Source organism: Paramisgurnus dabryanus, chromosome 11 (assembly GCF_030506205.2).
Source record: "Paramisgurnus dabryanus chromosome 11, PD_genome_1.1, whole genome shotgun sequence".
NCBI lineage: Eukaryota > Metazoa > Chordata > Actinopteri > Cypriniformes > Cobitidae > Paramisgurnus > Paramisgurnus dabryanus.
This window is the reverse complement of record NC_133347.1, coordinates 1,403,747-1,414,253: the sequence shown is the minus strand read 5'-3', so window position 1 is coordinate 1,414,253 and position 10,507 is coordinate 1,403,747. Positions and strand designations below refer to the sequence as shown.

The following is a 10,507-nucleotide window of genomic DNA, read 5'->3' as shown; positions in this document are numbered from 1 at the left end:
AAAGCGCGCACTGCATGATGGGATTTGAAGTTCCTCTGACTCTGACCGCGCTCTTTATTTCATCGTCATCTTTATGATTTAACATTATTATTACTATTATCTTTATGATTTAAATGCTTACGTTTACGTGTTTGGCATTAGTTTTGATAACAAAAAGGCATTTTCCCCATGACTAAACTTATTTACAAAATTAAATTTAAAATTGTTTAATACATTCTTAAGAGTCAAGTTCTAACACCAAGTCTCTGTGCCTTTATAGCCAAATAATGACCCTGAACCTGACACACAGGGGTACATCTCAGTTAAGAACTACAAAGCTACCATAAGACTAATATAAAACTATAGTTTTATGTGGATGATTCGGAGACGAATGGTCAGCATACATGGAAACATTTCTGGTCAATAGATACTTTCCTACCTGTGATTTTATTGCTTTATTGAGCATTTCTGTGTAAAATAAGTCAATGTTTGACAGGTTGTGCAGTTATACAGTTTATGAGTACAAGTAAACACAAAAGGCTGTTGAATTTTAACACATGCTAGATGATAGATGACACTTCTGAAGGTTAATGAATGAATCTTGCTGAGTTTGTGACATCTGACCTGACTGGCATCAATCCATTAAAGCTCTTCAGAGATGTCGATGTCAACATCTCATCCTCCTGTGCTGTCCAAGGACTTTTCAGATTCACATTCATTCTGTATTTTCCTCGTTAGATGAAATTTGTTTTCACAGACTGTACCAATCACATTTAACACACAATACACTCATATTACACCGAAACATTATACATGTAATGAATTCAGTGCTCTTGGTACAAAGGCTTTTTTATATAAAGCTGTCTAAGGAAGGAGAGTAAAACATGAGTTGAGAGGGTGACTGGGATTTTGTATAATGGTATTTGCTTTACAAATGATAGCAGTGTCAATAAGAACTGAGAAGTTGGGAGCAGTGAGACCAATTATTTCTGAGAATGTGTTGGTGAATCTAAGGAGTTTATTTCTGTTGGTGAGAGAAAGTAAAGTGAAAGAGCAGGTGGCACAAAACAAAAGGATGGGTTCAATAATGCTTCTATACAAAATAAGCAAAGGATTACTTTTAACATTAGAAAGCAGCCCATCTATTTCATAACTGCTCATTTTTAGGGCCCGAGCACACCGGGGTGTGAGGACCCTATTGTTCTTCAAGGAGTTATTATTTTTTTTCTTTTTCTCCGACTTCAGCGGGACTTTAGAGGGCCTAAACATACTCGAAAACTCATGAAATTTTGCACAGATGTCAAGAGTGATGAAAATTTACATGTGGTGTATGCTTTAGAATTAGGCGTGAGAAAATGGCTCTATAGCGCCACCTACAAATTTTCAACGAAGCAGCCCTCGGACTGTGTTTGACGTACAATTACGAAATTCGGTACGCGTCTGTAGCATGACAAGACCTACAAAAAAGTCTCTTGGAGCGAAGCCGTAAACCAAACAGGAAGTCAGCTATTCTGAGTTATTTTTGTGATTTGGGCGCAGTTTTTGTCATTTCCAGGCGTCATACTTTAACTAACTCCTCCTACAGTTTTCGTTGGATCATCTTCATATTTGGTGAGTGTCATCTTAAGGCCTTTGTGATGCTAAATTGCGAAGGATTTGACTCTACGTAAAAATTTGTGTCGGTTCTGGCCCGACAAAGTTTGATGTTTTCCAATGAAACAGGAAGTTGCTGGAACTCATGCATACAGTGTCCGATCTGTCCCAAATTTCACATGATTGCTAAGAGTCCTGACCTGAACACATCTACATAACAATTTTCATTTATAGCCATAGCGCCACCAGCTGGCAACCTGAAGGAACATGTTTTAGCGCCACTTTCAAATATTGAATGAAGCAGCCCTTGGACTGTGTTTAACTTACATGTACGAATTTCGGTATGCTCATGTATTATTACAAGCCCTACAAAAAAGTCTCTTAGAGCAACGCCCTAAACCAAACAGGAAGTCAGCTATTTTGAATTATTTCTCAGATTTTGGCTCAGTTTTTCTCATTTCCAGCAGTCATACTTTAACTAACTCCTCCTACAGTTTTCGTCGGATCATCATCATATTTGGCGAGTGTCATCTTAAGGCCTTTGTGATGCTAAATTGCAAAGGATTTGATTCTATATTAAAATTTGTGTCTGTTTCGGCCAGCCAAAGTTTGATGTTTCGCTATGAAACAGGTTGCTGGAACTCAGGCATACAGTGTCCGATCTGTCCCAAACTTCACATGATTGCTAAGAGTCATGACCTGAACACATCTACATGTCAATAGTCACTTATGGTTATAGCGCCACCAGCTGGCAACAGGAAGTGACATGTTTACAATGATTATCCAATGTCTGATCTGTCCCAAACTTCACATGATTAATAAGAGTCCTGGACTGAACACATCTACATGTCAATAGTCACTTATGGTTATAGCGCCACCAGCTGGCAACAGGAAGTGACATGTTTACACTGATTATGCAATGTCTGATCTGTCCCAAACTTCACATGATTAATAAGAGTCCTGGACTGAACACATCTACATGTCAATAGTCACTTATGGTTATAGCGCCACCAGCTGGCAACAGGAAGTGACATGTTTACAATGATTATCCAATGTCTGATCTGTCCCAAACTTCACATGATTAATAAGAGTCCTGGAGTGAACACATCTACATGTCATTAGTCACTTATGGTTATAGCCAGGGTTTAAATTGGGCCGGGGCCGTCCGGGGCTAAGCCCCGGCACATAGGCTGAAGGTCTCGCTCTGCTCTTGCCAGTGTACCAGCTGCACTTGTACGCGTGCACTCGCTGCGCTGGTGCGTGTGCACTGATGTGAAGGGAATAATACGTTTCCATTCATTATAGGGCATACTCACCAACGCAAGTTTAACGATTTGTGCGAGCAGATTACATAAAAAGTCAATGCCGCAACCAGGCGCGTACTCGCACAGGGCGATGCAAATGACGCGAATTGGGCAGCGCAATTGCCGCGAAAACACGCGCTTTCCCGTTAAACTCGTCTTCGCGCAAGTTATGCAACTCAAGCGAAAAAACTCAGAACTTCAAGAACGCGCTCTCACGCAGGATCATTTGACGAGAGAGAGAGAGAGAGCGCGTGCGCGCGCGCGCGCGAGAGAGAGAGAGAGAGAGAGAGAGAGAGAGAGAGATACAGTAGAGAGGTAAGAATGGTGCCCACGTCGAGAAAACCTAATAGAAGACTAGAAACGTGTAAAGGATTAAAGTATTTGTCACTCATTTAATTACAGTATGTTAACTGGATAACACTGGATATAACTCATTGTATAGGCATAGTTGAATAAAATAATGTATTTTGATTACACAAATCAAACCTAACTATATGATTGTTTTAGCTGCTGACCAGCATAGGGAATCTCTATGGCTAATTTATAAGACATGTAAGAGTCTTTTTGGGTATCTTATGCCTAGAATTATTCAAGAAGGTTGATTCTTTTAACTTCCTTTAAAATGTGATCAATTGTGCATAATGACATGTGGAACAAATGGATAAAGGGTGTCAAACTCATAGATTTGCATCATTTAAAATTCAGATGCTCTTTTTAAAATATTTGGGGTCAACCTCTGACACAGCTTTAAAGCTGAAACTTATCAAATCCTATCAGAGGTCCAGAATGTCATTGAAACACACCAGTGGCTTTTGCTGTCATCAGTATTAAACATGTTACCCCTCGAAGTACCCCTCCCCGCAGAGCCCCCCCACATAACAAATCCCAATTTAACCCCTGGTTATAGCGCCACCAGCTGGCAACAGGAAGTGACATGTTTACAATGATTATCCAATGTCTGATCTGTCCCAAACTTCACATGATTAATAAGAGTCCTGGAGTGAACACATCTACATGTCAATAGTCACTTATGGTTATAGCGCCACCAGCTGGCAACAGGAAGTGACATGTTTACAATGATTATCCAATGTCTGATCTGTCCCAAACTTCACATGATTAATAAGAGTCCTGGAGTGAACACATCTACATGTCAATAGTCACTTATGGTTATAGCGCCACCAGCTGGCAACAGGAAGTGACATGTTTACACTGATTATGCAATGTCCGATCTTTCCCTAACTTCACACGATTAATAAGAGTCCTGGACTGAACACATCTACATGTCAATAGTCACTTATGGTTATAGCGCCACCAGCTGACAACAGGAAGTGACATGTTTACACTGATTATGCAATGTCTGATCTGTCCCAAACTTCACATGATTAATAAGAGTCCTGGACTGAACACATCTACATGTCAATAGTCACTTATGGTTATAGCGCCACCAGCTGACAACAGGAAGTGACATGTTTACACTGATTATGCAATGTCCGATCTTTCCCTAACTTCACATGATTATTAAGAGTCCTGGACTGAACACATCTACATGTCAATAGTCACCAGTGTTGGGCAAGTTACTAAAAAATTAGTAATTAGTTACAGTTACTAATTACTTCTTTTAAAAGTAACTGAATTACTCTACCGGTTACTGTATATCAAAAGTAATAAGTTACTTAGAAAAGTAACTTTTAAGTTACTTTTATGTCTGCTTTTTAAATGTAAATATGAACAGTACTGAACAGTCAAACAGTAAAATGATATGGATGGGCTATTTTACACATAAGACTCTAATATATCACATACTGTAGGAGCCTATTTTGCTTTAGATTCAACCTTTGAATATTTTTGTTAGAAATTATCTTAATATTTAAACTTAGTTTATTTATGTATATCATTTAGACCATTTAGACAAATATTCTGCATGTTTACAAAAATATAAAATGTGTTAAAATTGTGTAGTGTCTCTTTAAAAATTTGGAGACAATTGTGTCAACATGTCAAATTTTCTAAAATAAATTATAATTTTTCTGATTTCATATTTATTTTAATAAGTTAGAAACGTCTCCGCTGTGTCCTGCTGACAGGCACGATGCGTGTGCAGCAGATGAGGCAAATTATGGGTCCCCCGAAGGTTAGACCGTCTCATTTCAGTTCTCTTCGCGAACTTCTGAGCGCCTTGAATGGGCAAGTGCTCACCTTTTATTGCATGCTTAGTAGGGTGCAGCACTTGAATTGGAACACAGCTTGTGAAGCTTGCCACAGGGACTGCGCTCTTTGGTCATATATTGTTTGTTTTCTGTTGGATTTAAATGATACACAGGATTAAAGGAAGATATTTATTCAGAAAACGGAGTAGGCTACGTGGATTGTTTTGTCGGACGGACACAGAGCGAGTGGATTGTTTTGTCAGATGGACACAGAGCGAGTGGATTTTTTGTTCGGATACGGAGAGACTGAAACTAAAACTAAAAGCGAGCTCACACATACTATGGAGTTTTAACACGGGTGTACACCGCAGTGTGAATATTTTAGTGGAAACAACAATCGCGGATCGTTCTCTTCCATGAAGCCGATGTAAACATCTAAGAATATATGATCATTTCTTAGATTTATTACCTTTGTGGACTACAAATGCAAGTTGATGTCATACTGCGATTGCTTGGTGAAGATAATTTACAAACATGAGACCGGATGGATTATGACTTGTGCACAATTTTTAAACAAAGGTATGTTGTCCCGTTTAGATTTTTCATGTTCATTCTATATGCACTGTCAGCTATGATGAAGTGTAATGAATTATTGCGCCGCCAACTACAGTCCTGCGACGTCAGATATGTCTTGTCTATTTTTTACAAAATAGAGTAACGCGGGTAACGAACTCATTTAAATTTCAGTAATTGTAATTGCGTTACTTGATTTAAAAAAATAGTGGAGTTACAGTAACGCGTTACTCCCATCACTGATAGTCACTTATGATGCCAATAGTCAGTTACGGTCATAGCGCCACCAGCTGGTAACAGGAAGTAACATGTTTACAATGATAATGCAATGTCAGATTTGTCCCAAACTTCACATGATTGATAAGAGTCCTGGACAGAACACATCTACGTGCCAATATTTACATGTAGTCACTCATACACACACACACTCGCTCACTCACTCTCTCTCTCTCTCTCTCATGCTATCTTACACGATGCTACCTCGCTGTCATTTGTAATTAGCAACAGGAAATGTGGCACATTATACTACACTTTTAAATGGTTCACCTATGTTTACATGCTTAAATGCCTATTTACTACTGTTCCCTTTAATTCTTCTCATGCCACGGCGTGGCGGTGTCAGGTGTGCGAGGGCCCTTCCATCACTGCTTGCAGTTTTAATATCATTTTAGTACTCATGAACATTCTTCAACACATTTAATGTCTTATCCTAACATCTGTTATTGACTGGAATCAAATGCAAATATTTCTGTTGTTCAAACATTTACACTGTAATTCAGCTTTGACAATATTTTGGTAGGGGTAACATTTGATAATGTGGAACATGAGCTGATCCCGTCATGAACGTCCAGTAACATTACAGTATTATGTGATGAAGTACAGATCGCAGATTATCATGGGACAGTCACAGTTCTGATAGAGCCGACACACAGTATCATCAGAAATAATATCATCTTTCTATCAGACTACACACCTGATTTTTTACATTTTAAAATTCTTATACAATTTTATATTACAGTATTTAATATATACAGTATTTCTGCCTAGGACTTTTTTCCCATAGGGTTTTTTCTCCAAGGTGTTTTTTTAACCCCTTGAGAGTCAGCTGACATTAGCCTCCTTTACGTTACATTAATACTCCGCTCACTAGTACGGTTTAAATTAAACTGTATGTTTCTTTTTTACTTTTAATGTCCTCTGATTTTTCTTTGCTTTTTATGGTTTTTATTAATGTAAAGCTGCTTTGGAACAATTGAGCAATTGTGAAAAGTGCTACATAAATAAAACTGAAGGTGGATGTGATTCAGTCTTACTGCAGATGATGAGAGAGACACTAGAGGGCAGAATTGAAGCTCTCTCAGGCTTTGATGGACATCAGAGACTTCACACAAACATTCAGGTTGGAAAATGTTTTGGAATCATAAACATACAATTAAAGAAGCAATGAGAAACCCCTTGATTTTTAGTACAAAAATTTTCTTGTGTTATGATCTTTTTCTGTAAAGTTTGAGTTTCTCTTTTACATTTCTCTTTGAAGTCTGATGAAGAAAAAAGAGCAAAGAAAATTATTTCTGTAAATAATCTCAGTATAATCTCAGTATAATTGACATGCTCTCTACCAAACCACGAGCAGTCTCAATGTCACGTAAATCAGACTGAGAGGAAGAAAAACAGCAGCAGCTTTAGCTTTGAAGAGAAAAGTGCATGTTGTCCTAACACGCCATCTGCATGCTTTCTGAAGGTTACTGTGTTGTGTGCTGAATGTCTGATCTCAGTGTGATGTTGGCCGAGCACCAGCTCACTGTGTGTGTGTCACAGGCTGAGAGGCCTTCGCTTTTCTCTTCATCTCATGCAGCGTTTTCTTCTTCTGCTCGCTTTGTTTTCTTTCTTCGTGTCTCTAAACGAAGACTGATATATCTCACAGGATTCTTCTGCAGATGAGGACCAGGACAGGGTGTCCTCTAAAGCGGTGGGAAACAGAGGCCTGGAAGGAAAATAGGGAGCGTCCGGATTTCCCTTCTGTTAACTGCACCCTTTTCCTGACGGGCTTTCCAGCAGGATCTAGGAAGCGGCTGAAGAGGCTGATGAGCCTTTTCCTCCAGGACAGTGACCGTCAGCTCTTCTCTAAAGACACAGATCGTGACATTATTTTACATTTAGCAAACGCTTTTATTCGACAGTGCATTCAAGCTTTACAGTTTTTCATCAGTACGGTGTGTGTGTGTGTGTGTGTGTGTGTGTGTGTGTGTGTGTGTGTGTGTTCTTTGAGGATTAATCCTAACACATTTGTGTTGCTAACCCAACTGAGCTATAGGAACGATGTTAATCATACTGAATACTTCTGTGTATTTGTTTGTGTTGGTGTATTGTATCTGGGTCCTTGAAATGCACACCCTTACACTTAATGTTTGGAATTTTATTAAGTAAATTGTTCCTTGAATAAGTCAAATCTTTTCACACATTTCTTCTGTGTGCATAAATTCTCCAGTTGCTGACACAAAGCTGATCTGCGCAGCAGGTTTAATGAGGAGAGGTGAATAAATTTACACACTTTAACATCTGAGACAGACACACACACACACACACACACACACACACACACACAGACACACACACACACACACACACAGACACACACACACACACACACACACACACATGAGCTCATTCTCAATTCATGCAGCACTGAACTATTCAACAACTAGCAGCATTATTTATTTAAATCAATGTAGATTCTCTGAGTACATTATACTTAATACTATACTATACATTTATAGTTTGGAATCAACCGATTCTTTGAACAAATTCACATTATTCTGAGTTTTGTTTGGGAATGTGTCCCTGCTTTCATTAATCTGTTTCAATGTTAAACAAGGAGGAAAAGCACATTTGTCTGCATCAATGTCTGTTGCTTAAACTACAGCACAATCATGTGGGATTTGTTTTGTTTCAAGATCTGATCTGATCTCAGAGACCTGGTCAAAGAGGACTCTCTTTTGTTATATCTGTGTGAATAAAGACTGGTGCTACATTGGTGTCATGCAGAACTCTTCAAGTGACCCGATCGGATCGTCCCGTAAAGAAACTCAAACTGCAGGAGGAACGGATGAATAAGAAATGTGAGCTCTGAATAGTCAGATAGCCTCGGCCTCTCACATACTGTACGCATGCATAGGCAGTAAGTAACTGTGATGCATGAGCTGAAAAATTGATAAGCACTATGGTGTGCCAGCGCTACACGATTATTTATTCAGCAGGAACTGTGAGTGCTTGTCACTATACCAGCAGGTTTACCTACATCTAACCTTTCAAGAGGAAAACGCATCTCACAGAAGATTTTTAAGGCTTTTTCTTTATCATCATCATCATCATCTCTTATTATTTCACAAGAGACATTTTGGTGACAGGTTGGCTTCTCCCCAAAGACACCATGAAGCCACATCTTCCTCTGCAGTCACCGTCTGTTACAGTAATAGAGCCAGAAGTGTTTCACTTATTCATGGATTGATGCAGTTCTGCCGTCGTATCTGCCCATCTGGACTTGATTATTTGAGATCTTTTCGGTCTGCTTTACAGCAATCTGTCCTTCCTTTAACATGCTGATGTGTGCGTCTGCTCACACTATATTTAGTTCTTCATTAGGGGAAGTTGACCCATTGTGTCTTAATGGATTGATCAAGAACAACAGAAAGTTCATAACTCCTATCAAATGGTTAACAATAATGGAATCCCCAACAAATCCAACCAAAAAAACGATAGGCTATTTTTAGAGGAAAACGGGTTGTGGTATATTTATATTATTCATTTTCTGAAGGAAGTGACAGTGATGTCATTCTTTGAACAAAAAGTGTCTACAATAAAAAATCAAGTAAACTTTACACCGTGTCATATTAAAGCTTGATGTGCTTTAACAAATGTTTTTGTGACAGTATTTTACAGTATGATTCTAGCTGCATGGTTTAAATGAAGGGCTATTATGTATGCAGCACTACACCCTGTTATTACTGCTGGAGAGCCGTACAGTATGGAGATACATGTAGGAATGATTGACAGGGTAATGATGGAGCAGAGTAACACAGATGGCTGTAGTGTATAAACACAGCATGGGAACACATCATTATAATATGTTACCTGCTTTGCCTCTGTGACCTCACCATCGACCCCATTCACACACTTTGTTTCATTTGAAACTTTGACTTTGACAAATAAATCTTGATGAGTTTAAAAAGAGGTCATGTCACTGCCCCTGCCTGTCTTCCTCACAGTTACACTGGCATGTCTGTCTTGTATGCGGTTTTGTCAAAGCATCAATATGAATAAAACAATAATAACAATATAATAACACACACACACACACACACACACACACACACACACACACACACACACACACACACACACACACACACACACACACACACACACACACACACACACACACACACACACACACACACACACACACACACAGGTGTCAGTCCGAGGTCTTGTTGATGTGTAAGGTTGACAGCATCTCTCTAGGATGAAACAAAAGCTCGCGGAGGTCTGTGGCTCCTCCCTGGGTGCGCGCGCGCGCTCCCGCGTGTGTGACAGCCGCGAGCTGATCTCAGTCAAGCCTCAGCTGTAATAGGATGAGCAGCGCGCGCCTCTGAATGAACGGTTCATTGTTCGCTTTATTCTTTGTGTGCTGTGTTTTGCGGATCGATTGGTCAGTGATCGGATGTGATCGGGTATCAGATGGATATATCGATGTGAAGAAGGGGTCAAACAGGGTATGTATGTGGTATAAATAGAGATGAGATCTTTAAACTTCAGCCTGTGTGTTCTCGTTTTATCTGCACGAATAACACTAAAGCGCTCGCAGTCTCATATCATATCTGACTGTATATTGTCAAGGTGTATATTGTGTAT

At 39.3% G+C, this 10,507-nt stretch overlaps 1 protein-coding gene across 3 annotated transcripts in view; it reads left to right on the top strand.

Moving 5' to 3' along the window:
- Nucleotides 1-10,183: 10,183 nt before the first annotated feature.
- Nucleotides 10,184-10,507, top strand: part of sema6a (sema domain, transmembrane domain (TM), and cytoplasmic domain, (semaphorin) 6A) — a 44,857-nt gene continuing 44,533 nt past the window's right edge. For all 3 annotated transcript variants that reach the window (XM_065270227.2, XM_065270226.2, XM_065270224.2), the window contains exon 1: nt 10,184-10,368. The gene's annotated coding sequence lies outside the window, so the exon portion shown is untranslated. The remainder of the gene's footprint in view (nt 10,369-10,507) is intronic.